Genomic DNA, 12,645 nt, shown 5'->3' with positions numbered 1-12,645 from the left:
AGATGGACAGAATGCCTTTATTTTATGTGTTTATTTTTATATGGTGCTGAGGATTGAACCCAGTGCCTTACACATGCAATGCAAGTGCTCTGCCACTGAGCTACAGTCCCAGCTGACTTCTTCCATTTTATTAAAATACATTTTTAGTTGTAGATGAACACAATATCTTTATCTACTTACAGCCTGACTTCTTCCATTTTTAAGGACACTAGTGATGACACTGGGCCCACCCATGTAATCCATGATAGCCTCTTTATCTTGAGGTTAGCAGATTCATAATCTTAATTCCATCTGCAATCTTTGTTGCCCATTGACATATCAATTAACATAGTCACTTCTGGGAACAAAGATGTGGATAACTTGGGGGGGTCATTATTCCATCTATCACTTATTGAAAGCTAATTCTGGAAGTAACACCCCCTGTCTTAGAGAGGTGACTGACACTGGAGTCTTGTTCACTTAATTCCAGGACCCTCTGTAGTGTTTCTTTTCCCAGAGATTTCAAGAGCTGACATTAAAATGGCTGATTTTATAGTAAAATAGACCTCATTCAATTCTTAACCATGCTAGCTTTGTAATTTTAGAAAATAACTTATTCTTTCTATATCTTCCTCTATTATTGGTAAAGTCAGCAGAATAGTACCAACTTCAATTAAATCATTTAAAAAGTACTTAGTAGATGTTTACCACATTCCATACATTGGACCAGCAATTTGAGGTACTAAGACAAAAATGTTTCAGTTCTTTTCCTGAAGTCACTCACAATAAAACTTTTACATGAGTGATTAGAAAGATAACTTTATACACATAGAACGGAGTGGTTGATTTTGACTGTAATCTTATGTGGTGATATGTATGAAATGAACATTAAAATCTAAGAATGCATTTATCAGGAAGACAGAAAGTAAACTTTATGAACAAAAGAAGAAACAAGTTGTTATATATATATATATATTTTTTCTTTAATTTGGTCTTGACATCTCTGGAGAGAGGATATAAACTCTAGCTCTGCCTGACAGATCTCCGGGAGATTTTGTTGGAGATATTTACAATAAACCTTTCACAGGATATTTTTTATCCTGGTTGATGGCCTCATGCCTACGTGTCTGACCCATGATCAGGTGTTCTCATAGGAAACTTTCTTATACTGGCAGACACCTTGTGTCTCTTGTCTGACATGTGTCTAGTTTATTCTTGCCAAGATAGATATTCTTAGGAAAGCTTTCACCAGGAGGAAATTAGATCTAAGTGTACTGGTTGGACAGATCATAGGGGAGGTAACATAACAAAAAGGCCTGAAATGACAAGAGTATTTTAATACTTCCACATCCACAAGAGAAGTATACCAACAATGGCTAATGGGAAGATCATGAGGGTAATGCACTCAACAAACAGTTGTAATGCCAGAGGGAAATTCACAGATGGGCTAAAACTGGTATGGGGCATTACTCAAACAGGTTTTCCATGAGGAGGCCTAATTGATAGGTTTAGGGCAAGTGATGCAGTTTCCACTGGTTCACACCGTGGCTGATAATGTGATCACTGAGGCATACCTAAGCAGTCTATGTAGAGTGTGAGGGCCAGCAAGGCATGTCAAGTAGGTTGTATTTACATATTTCATAAAGAAGTTGTCACCAGGAGGCAGTTGTATAAGGCACAAATCTTGATCAATGACATCAAACAACTGGGAAGAGTCAAAGACAGAATTTATGTTAAGGGCGATTAAGTCCTATTTCTGGTGTAAGTTAAACTAAGATTCAGAATTCACTTTTGTAAGTAAAAGTTGAGACAGGAATTGCCTCATATGTCCTAAAAATTATAAACTAGTCACTACTGATGGAGCATGAGATGAAAAGGTATGACTGAGTGAAGTTAAAGGAGCACCATGGGCCATGGATCTAGAGTGATAGTGTTATGAAAGTCATGTTAAGCTCTGTTATGATCAGAAATAAAATATGTCTAATTTAATGAACTGGGAAATCTGTGGGTGTATCCCCAATGATCTGAGAGTTATCTGATAATTTAAATAATTGAAGTATTTATATTTCTATTAGATATGCTTTACAATTGATATTCTCATATCTCTATTGCAACCAATTATATCCCTAACATTGCAGTGTTCCCATTTGCCTTTGTACTTATTATGGATTGTGTTGATAACAAGATAAAATACCTCACAGAACACTAAAGGAACAAAACTTTTAGCCATTCAAACAGAGGAAATGAAGGAAAATTGAATCACAACATAGCCAACTGCATAAAGCCACTAAGACTGAACATAAACACTGTAGTAGGTACATCCATAGTGATAGCATAATAAGATATACTATGTGATCCCTGGCCTTCATATATAAACAAGTAGTTGTGGCTCATTAACAATGAACATAATAACAAATAAGCAATAAGAAATTTGTCACTAAATGATTTATTTGTATTTTTCAATACTGACTTTTAGGATACACCAGTGAATTTGTTACCCTTTCAGAATAATGGCTTAGCTGTTAAAATGAGTATATTATTTAAAATTTTATAAAAAGGATAACAAGTATAGAAATCAGTAGACTAAAAAGGATTTTTAAAAATGAGGTAACTTTTTATAGCTTTATTTTATTCATTTAGTTTTTATGTAGTGTTGAGATTTGAACTCAGGGCCTCACATGTGCTAGGCAAGTGCTCTACAATTGAGCCACAAGCCTAGCCCTAAAAAAGGATTTTTTTTTTAACAAATTAAAGGGGACTTCAGAGATGTTAAAAAAAAAATGTGTAATCCTGGATTGGATTCTGGACCAGGAGAAAGAATCTATACAGTAAATTACTGGGTCAAACTATGAAATTTTAAAATGGACTAGAGATCAGCTATTATATGCATTTCATAATCACATTATGATTCCTTGCCCTTAAGCAATACTTAGTAAATTAGTTAAGGGCAAAGGAGAATGATGTCTGAAACTTGTTCTCAGATGGTAGAAAAGACAATGATAAAGTAAGTGTGGCAAAATCTGCATGATAGTTGTGTTTGTATGTTTGAGATCATTCCATATTAAAAGTTTAAAAAACAAAAGAAAGGTAATGACTAAGATGATGACCATCCTTTTCCAAAGTGAAAGAATGAGGGAAAAATGAAACAAAAATACACCCTTCCACTCAAAATCAGCATGAACAATTTAATTTTAGTAAAAGCATTATTTATCACATTAATTTCATGTTATTCATTCATATATTATTGCCTTTGAAACTGACTTTGTATTTAAATTATAAATTAATTATATGAAAATTATTGACACCCCAAGACTCCACAGTTTAATGTTTTTTTTTTCCCATAGTGAATAACATAATATGCAAATAACTGAACTGAAACCCAGAGGTCTGGTATAATACACATATTTCTCAAATTTGAGAAATATTACTGGAATCATTGAGGAATAGACAAGGCACAGTGTGGACAGCTATTAAGATAACATCTTTTGCTCTGTGAGGAGACTGAATTGAAAGGGCCAAGGAGAAGGTAAATCCAAATGTAGACCTTTGAATGGCCCTGTCACTTCTCTTTGCAAACTCACTATTTTTGCCAATCCTTGTTACTTTGAAACAAGGATTACAATATTCCAGTGATGGAAAAGTCCAGCAAGATTTCTTAATCCAAGCTCTTCTAGGTAAATATGGGGAAACTGAATCTCAGAAAGGGGACAATATTATTTAGTCACATAGCCTGGTAATTCGGCTGAGCTGTGAAAAGAACCTTTATGACTTTAATTATGCCATACTGAAATTGTTGTTTCTAACTGTGGGTCTGAATAGTCCCTTTTATAATAGCACTTTGTTCATTCTGAGTCTTTATATGATGCAGGTTAATGCTTGTTTATATCTGTGAGAAACTCAATGAATATGTATCCCCTCTCAGAATAAATTAATTCGTCAACCAATATGTATCCTTATGCTGTCATTATTTCTTTCCCATTATTGAAACAAATGACCATGACAATACTTACACAAACATTAGCAGCTGGCACAGGGTACATTGTGTCTATCATATTAACATTTATACATCACATCAATAGTTTTTTTTTTTTTAAGGGCCTAGTGTGATCTTTTGTTTCCAATGCTCTTGATGTTCATTTTAATTTTTTTCAAAGTTTCCAGGCCTACTTCTCATTCTGATGTAATATGGCATTCAATCATACTATAATACAAAACAAACAGAGAGAACATTTATACTGACATAAATAGCAGAACAAGGTATATTTCTCACCACCACTACCCTGAATCAGGACCTCTTATTCGCTTGAATGGAAAACTGCAAACAGATCACTATCCATTTTCCCATCTGCAATCTACCTACACCCTACCACCCACATCTCCCCCCTCCAAATATCCCTTCCTTACCCAATGTTGACTCAAAAATGGTTTACAAAATCATGTGCAAATTCCTGAGCAATACTCAAGATCCTCTATATTTTGGCTCTTACCATATATGATGTGATTCCAGAAGTGAAGTCAGGGAAACAGATGAGGGTTATAGTATCAGATGTACTTAGAGGTGAATTACAATTCTGCCATTTTCTTTGTAACCTTCATTATATCTGGATCACAGTTCCCTAATCTGTGAAACAAGTCAATAGTTATGATCATAGGATTGTTGGAAGAAGAATGAATAATGTAATATCTGTAAAACTGCCTTGCTAAATTGCTTTCAACCATATAATCTGTGTGTGTGTGTGTGTGTGTGTGTGAGAGAGAGAGAGAGAGAGAGAGAGAGAGAGAGAGAGAGGAAAAAGAAATCAGTAAGAACTGTCCCTGAGGATACTCACATGTCATACTTATTAGAAAAAGACTTCAAATCAGCACTTCTCACTATTCTCAAGGAGCTAAAAGAAATCATGTCTCAAGGAAAAATGGAAATATTATAATAATGCCTGGATAAATTAAAATTCTCTTTAATTAAAAATAGAATTAAAAAATCAAATGGAAACTCTGCACTTCAAAAGTATAAAAATATAAGGGAAAATTTCATTAGTTGAGTGCAGTAGAAAATTTGCTCAGAATGAGTCATTAATTAGCAAACTAAACTCAGGTCAACTGAGACTATTAAGTATTAAGGCTAAATAAAACAACAAAAAGGAACAAAGCTTTGCAATCTGTGAGGTATTATTACGTACCAACATGTGTTATGAGTGTATCTGAAGGAATGGGTAGACAGAAAAGGCAGAAGGAATATCTGAGGAAATTATAGCCAAAAATAGCCTAAATTTTGGTGGGGAGGGGTACCAGGAATTGAACTCAGGGACACTCGACCCCTGAGCCACATCCCCAGCTCTATTTTATATTTTATTAGAGACAGGGTATCACTGAGTTGCTTTGTGCCTCACTTTTGCTGAGGCTGGCTTTGAACTTGTGATCCTCCTGAGTCACCTGGGATTACAGGCATGTACCACTGCACCCAGCCAAATCATCTCAAATTTGATGACAACCCATTTACACATGGAGGAGGGAGATAGACAAACTGCAAGGAGGATAAACTCAAGAAAACACATGTCTATTGTCATCATGATCAAGCTGTTGAAAAGAAGCAGCAAGTGGTAAATGCTGTGTCAACTAAATGAAATCTTCAATAAGATTAATAGCTCATTTCAAACTGGGTGTGGTGCACCCCTGTAATCCCAGCATCTCTGGAGGCTGAGGCAGGAGGATCACGAATTCAAGGCCAGCCACAGCAAAATCGAGGCCCTAAGCAACTCAGTGAGACCCTGTCTGTAAATAAAATACAAAATAGGGCTGGGGGTGTGGCTCAGTGGTCGAGTGCTCCTGAGTTCAAAAACTGATTTCTTTGCTATATATAAATTTAGGTGGACACAATATCTTTATTTTTATGTGGTACTGAGGATTGAACCCAGTACTTCATGCATGCTAGGCATACACTCTACAACTGAGCCACATTCCCAGCCCCAAAAAGCTTATTTCTCAACTGAGGCATGGAAACCAAAAGGCAGTGAGATGGAATAGCCAAAATCTGAAGAAAATAAAAACTTAAATTTTGCATCTAGCAAAACTTTCTTTAAAAAGTGAAGAAGGAATTAAGATAAGTTCAGATAAACAAAACTGAAACATTTTGTTGGTAACTGACTTGCCTTACAATAAATATTGAAAAGAATCTTTCAGAATAAAATGAAAGATAGTACTTAAAATCTATCTGAAGAAACAAAGATCACCATGAAGGTAACTGCATAAGTAAATATAAAAGAAGGTATACATTTATTTTTTGTTTATGAATTATTTTTCCTCCTACTTGGTTTAAAAGATAAATGCATAAAACAATTACAAATCTATATTGATGAGAACACAATGTATAAAAATGCAATTTCAAACATTAATAGTCTAAAAAGAAGTGGAAGAGTCACATTAGAGCAAAGTTTATGAACATTACTAAAAATAAATTGATATAATCCAAACTAAAGTGTTTTGAATTAAAATGTTAATGGCAAACAATTCCTAGGATCACCACTAAGAAAATAACCCAAAATAATTAGTAATAGAAACTGGAAGGAAATTAAGATGTTACATTAAAACATCCATTGAACAAAAAAATAGGCCATAATAGTAGAATTGAAGATGAGAAATAAGACAAATAGATAGCAAATATGAATGGCATACATGAATCCTACCTCATCAGTACTTGTATTAAATGTGAATTAATAAATCTCCCAAATAAAATCAAAGGTTGGTAGCATGAATAAAAATAACTACATGTTCCTACATGAGATACAACACATTCACACATGCAATAGTTTGAAAATTAAAGGCTGAAAGATATTTCACATTAACAGGAGCCAAAAGAGAACTGTAACACCTATACTAAGAGAAAATAGATGAAACTGATATTAGAAAAAATAAGGGGCTTTTAAAGAAAAAGGATCAAGTCATCAAAGTACTAATTTTGATATATATGCACCTAACAATAGTCTCAAAATACATGAGATAAAAACTGTCAGAATCCAAAAAATAAATACATAATTCAACTAGAATGGTTGAAACTGCAAAATTCCAGTTTTACTTATGGATAGAACAATAAGATGGACTGTCATCAAGGAATTCAAAGTCTTAAACATCACTAATAAGGTATGCCTAACAGATATCTATAGATCATTCCATCCAACAGCATCATACATATTTTTGTCAAGTGCACGTGAAACATTCTTCAAGATAGATATTTATGGTTATTCTAGACTATGAAATAAGTCTTAAAGAATTTAGAACTTAAAAATACCACGAAGTATGTTAGAAATTAATAACTGAGAAATGAAGATAATTTCCAAATGGGTGAAATTAACACCACATGGCTGTATATTCAGTGAATGGAAAAATAATATAGAAAACATTTTTACATGCTTTAAAGTGATTAACAATGAAGTCAAATATACTGAAATATAAGAGATGTAGGAAATACATTATGCAGAGGGAAATTTATAGTTGTAACACCTATGTAAGAAAAATGATATATATTCTCACAAATAGTTGTTCATGAGAGTTTATAGACATTTTATTAATAATTTCCAAAAGAAAGCATCCAAGACATCCTTCAATATATTAATGAGTAAACAAAGTAAAAAATTCTGGGATATTCATACAATGAAGTATTATTTGTCAATAACAAAGAAAGAAGCTATTACACCACAAAAAGAAATGGAGAGTCTTAAATGCATTTTATTAACTAGAAGATGCCAGTCTGAAAAAGCTATTTATTATATGATTTCGACTATAGGATGTTCTGAAAAAGGAAAAACAATCAGTGGTTGACAGGGGTTCGGAGAGAAGAGGGCAAAGATGAATGAAGACAGCACAGGGTGCTTTTAGAACAGTGAAAATATTCTAAGTTATGATAATGGTGGATTGCCTTTATGTATTTGTCAAAACCCTTAGAACTGTAAACACAAAGTGAAAACTAATGTGAGTTCCAGACTTTAGTTAATAATAATGTATCAATATTTGTTCATCAATTATAATAAATGTGCCACAAAAATGCAAGATCTTAGTAATAGGAAAAACTGTACTTACGAAAGTAAGGGAGAGGAAATATATAGGAACCCTTTGTACTTTTTGCACAATTTTTCTGTAAACCAAAAACTCTTCTAAAAAAAGAACTATTGAAAACAAGAATAATTTCTAATAAATAACCAAATATACTGTCTTAAGAAACACAAAAAGAGCAAAAGAAAAAAGAAAGAAACCCATAGTAAGCATAAAAAAGGAAATAATTGGCATTAAAGTAAAAGTCAATCAAATAAATAATAGAAAAGAGTTATTTAAACCAACAAAATTGATGAATCTGAATCTTTAGCTAATATAAACAAGAAAAAAGAGATGAATCAAGGTAGTAAAATCAGGCATGAAGAAGGAACATTACTACCAACTCCACAAAAAAGAAGAATATAAGAATACTATGAACAATAAGTTGCTAAAAATCAGGTAATGATGATAAAATGAATAGATTCTTAGAAATACACAAGCTATCAAAACTGGCACAAGAACAAACACAAAACATAAATGTATCTACAAAAATAAATAGATTATTAGAAATAAAACAAATTTCACAAAGAAATATCTAGGTCAACATGATTTCACTGGTGAAATGTACCATATGTTTAAAGAGGAAAAATAAAGCAATTCTTCAAATTCTTTCAAAAAATAAGATGAAAGAACTTTTTACCTTCATTCTGTGAAGCTATCAAGTATTACTCTGATAGCAAAAGCAGAAAATCACAGAAAAACAATGACCTTTGTAAGTATAGATATAAAGGAAAAAAAGAACAAACAAACTGGCAAACCTGACCTAGCAACACATTAAAAAAATATACATCGTGACTAAATCTCATTTTTCCCAGGAATGCAAGGTTATTTCAACTTATAACAATTAAGCAATATAATCAGGAACAAGGCAAGGCTGACCAGTTTCCACTTCTAATGAACATGTTATTCGAATGCCTAGCCAGAACAACCAGGTAAGAAAAAAATGACTAAATGTTAATAAAATCAGAAAGGAAGAAATAAAATCATCTCTGTTCTGAAAATAAAAACAAAACCAAAAAGTGATAAACTAATAAACAAATTCTGTAGAGTTGCAGGATACAAAATTAACATAAAAATTAGTTGTGTTACTAAACAATGACAACAAACTAAAAAAAAAAACAGAAAAACAATGAAATTTGTAGTAGCACCAAAAATAATAAAATAATTAAGAATAAATTTAAACAAGGAATTTACCCTAGTTAGTGTTGGGTGCTATAACAGAATACCACAGATTGGATGAATTAAATAGGAAGCATTTATTTCTCATAATTCATGAAAAACTTAATGCAGAGGAAAAGCCACCCCAGAGAGTAATACATGGTGGAACCACAGGAAAAATACTACTTTAGTTAGGCCCTGCTAGGGCAATGCCTGGTGGAATAATTGGAGTAGAAGTAGCCTTTCAGACCATGAGCATACAACTCCAGCCTAGGATTGCTGTAGACATGAAATTACAATCCATGAGAGCTGTGGGTGGACCAGACCCAGGAAATCCATGGGAACAGGACTGGTTGAGGCCTTGGCTTTAAAGCTTAATATTCTTTTTTCCTATTGAATTCTGGACTTACTTGGGAACAGTACCCTCTCTTCATGCCCATTTTTCCCTTTTGAAATGTGACTATCTATCCTTTGCTTATTCTACCAGTGTATATTTGAAGAAGATAATTTGAATTGATTTCTCAGGTTCATAGCTGATGAGAATTTGCCTTTTGATGAATTGTTCCTTGAGTTTTACCCATATCTTATTTAGATGAGAATCTGAACTTGGGAGTTTTGAGTTGATTCTTAAGTGAGTTAAGTCCTTTGGAATTATTTGGATGGAATGTATATGTCTTATATTATAAGAAGGACATTAATTTTACTCCAAAAATTACCATGGAAACATCCCCAATACAGTAGTGTTGAGACATGGAAATTTATGAGGTAATTAAATCATAAGGATAGAGCCTAGAGTACAATTATCATATGAGTGGATTCATTAGCACAAGAGTGTTTTGTTTATAAAAGCAAATATGGTCTCCTTTTGCCCTCCTGAGGTCTCTGGCCCTTTCACCTGTCATGGAATGACACAGCAAGAGAGCTCTCACCAGATGTGGGTCCCTCAATTGTAAATTTACAGCCTCCAGTACTATAAGAAATAAATATCTGTTTAAAAATTACAAAGTCACAGGTATTCTGTTGGGGCAGCACAAAATGAGCTGCATTCAATAAAAATCATACAGGTATCAACTTGTAGCTTTCTTATCTTGGGTCTCTGTCTGCTTTTGGTGTCAGAGTAGTACTGGCCTCATAAAAGATTGGGAAGTATTATCTTCACATTTTTTGAAAGAATTTGAGAAGAATTTGGAAGGATTTAAATGTTTGATAGTTTACTGTAGTGAAGATGTCAGGTCCTGGGATTTTCTTTGATGGAGACTTTTTTGGTTGCTTATTCAATCACCAAATCCATAATTGTTCTGTTCAGATTTTCTTCATGATTCAGTCTTAACAGTTTGTGTATATCTAGGAATTTCTCTATCTACCCCACCCAACACACACATGTTCTCGAACATTAGAAGAAGTGAATTGAAGGGGAGGGAGAAGGGGAATGAAATGGTAGGTATTTGGAAATCAAGTGACCCACACTGTATGTATGAATATATCACAAGGAATCTCAGTTTATGTATAATTATAATGCAACAATTAAAAAAAATAAATAGAAAGGAGCCCAGTAGAGTAGATGAAAGAGATCAGGGGAGGGAAGAGGAGAGAGAAAAGGGAAATACTAGGGTATGATATAGAACCAATTATGTGCATGAATGAATATGTCCTATGAATTCCAGTATAATACACAATCATAATTCACTAATAAAAATATTTTAAAACATTCTCCAAAAATATATATAAATTGCCAGCACATACATGAAAAAAAATATTCATCATCATTCATCATCAAGGAAACAAATTAAAACCAGAGAGAGATTACCTCATATCTGTTGGGATGGCTATTGTAAAATAATCAAGAGATACATATTGAGAAGGATAAGGAGACAAAGGAACCCTTGTAAACTCTTGGTAGGAATGTAGATAAGGGCAGTATTTATAGAAAAAAGTATGGAAGCCTTATCAAAAAAAATCAAAAAGAACTACCATATGATCCAGAAATCCCTCTTCTGGGTTTATACAAGAAGAAAATGAAAACAACAGCATGCAGAGGTTTATGCATGGACATATTAACAGAAGACTTATTCTGAATAAACAAGATATGAAAACAACCTGTCTGTTGATGGAGGCCTAAAAATCATGATATCTACTTATATCATCTATCTATCTAGATGGATAATTACAAGAAATTATTAAATATATATGTACATATGAATATTATTCAGCTTTAAAAAAAGAGAGTTCTGGGCCGGGATTGTGACTCAGTGGCAGAACACTTTCCTACCATGCGTGAGGCACTGGGTTTGATTTTTGGCACCACATAAAAGAATAAATAAATAAATAAACAAATAAATAAATGTTAAAAGAGGGAGTTCCTTTCATTTGCAACAAATGCATGAACCTGGAGAACATTACAATAAGTAAAATAAGTTACCCATGGAAAGACAAATACTGTGTAATTTTTCTTATATGTTGAACCTAAAAAAAATTAACTGCATACAAACAGAACTGTGGTTAAGAAAGCAAATAGAGAGAGATGAAAAGATGTAAGTCAAAGGTACTAAAGTAGAGTAATGTAGGATAAATAATTCGAGATATCTAATGTATATCATGGAGTCTACAGTCAGGAGTATTATATTACATACTGGAAATTTGTAAACAAAATAGATTTTTCGTGCTTTTATTTACAAAAATAAATGGTGACTATGTAAGGTGATGGATCTATTAATTGTCTTGAGTTTAGTAATCAATTGATTATGTATGTGTATATAAAACTTATGCTATACAACTTTAAATATACACAATCAAAAAGAAAGTCATTTGTTGTGTGAGAAATGGGGAGTGATAGAGGGACTGTAAAAGGGCATAAAGAAATTTTTGGGAGTGATATGTATACTATCTTGATTGTGGTAATGAATTTATGAGTGCATAAGTAAACTAAAACATCACATTATACACTTTATATATGTATAGCTTATTGTATGGTAAGTAATACCTCAATAAAAAGATGTTTTACTATCCCCCTTCCAGTATTTCTAGTGTCCTTTTCTGAGAGTACATTCTTTCTATCACAGAAATTCTCCTTCTCTAAGATTTAAGTTCAGTTATGCTCATACTTTCCAAGGCTCCCATTATCTCATTTGCAGTGCCTGGATTCATATCCAAATTCTGCCACTTATCAGCTATGTGACCTTGTATAATTTCTCTGTGCCTCAGCTTCATTATGTGGTAAATAAAGATAATGATATCACCTACCAAAAATGGCTGTTGTAAATATATGAAAAAATGTTCATCATCTCTAGCAATCAGAGAAATGCAAATCAAAATTACTCTAAGATATCATCTCACTCCAGTCAGAATGGCAGCTACTATGAAGACAAACAATGACAAGTGTTAGTGAGGATATTGAGAAAAAGGCACACTCATACATTGCTGGTGAGA

Source organism: Marmota marmota, unplaced genomic scaffold (genome assembly GCF_001458135.2).
Source record: "Marmota marmota marmota unplaced genomic scaffold, marMar, whole genome shotgun sequence".
NCBI lineage: Eukaryota > Metazoa > Chordata > Mammalia > Rodentia > Sciuridae > Marmota > Marmota marmota.
Note: the sequence above shows the minus strand (reverse complement) of the source record.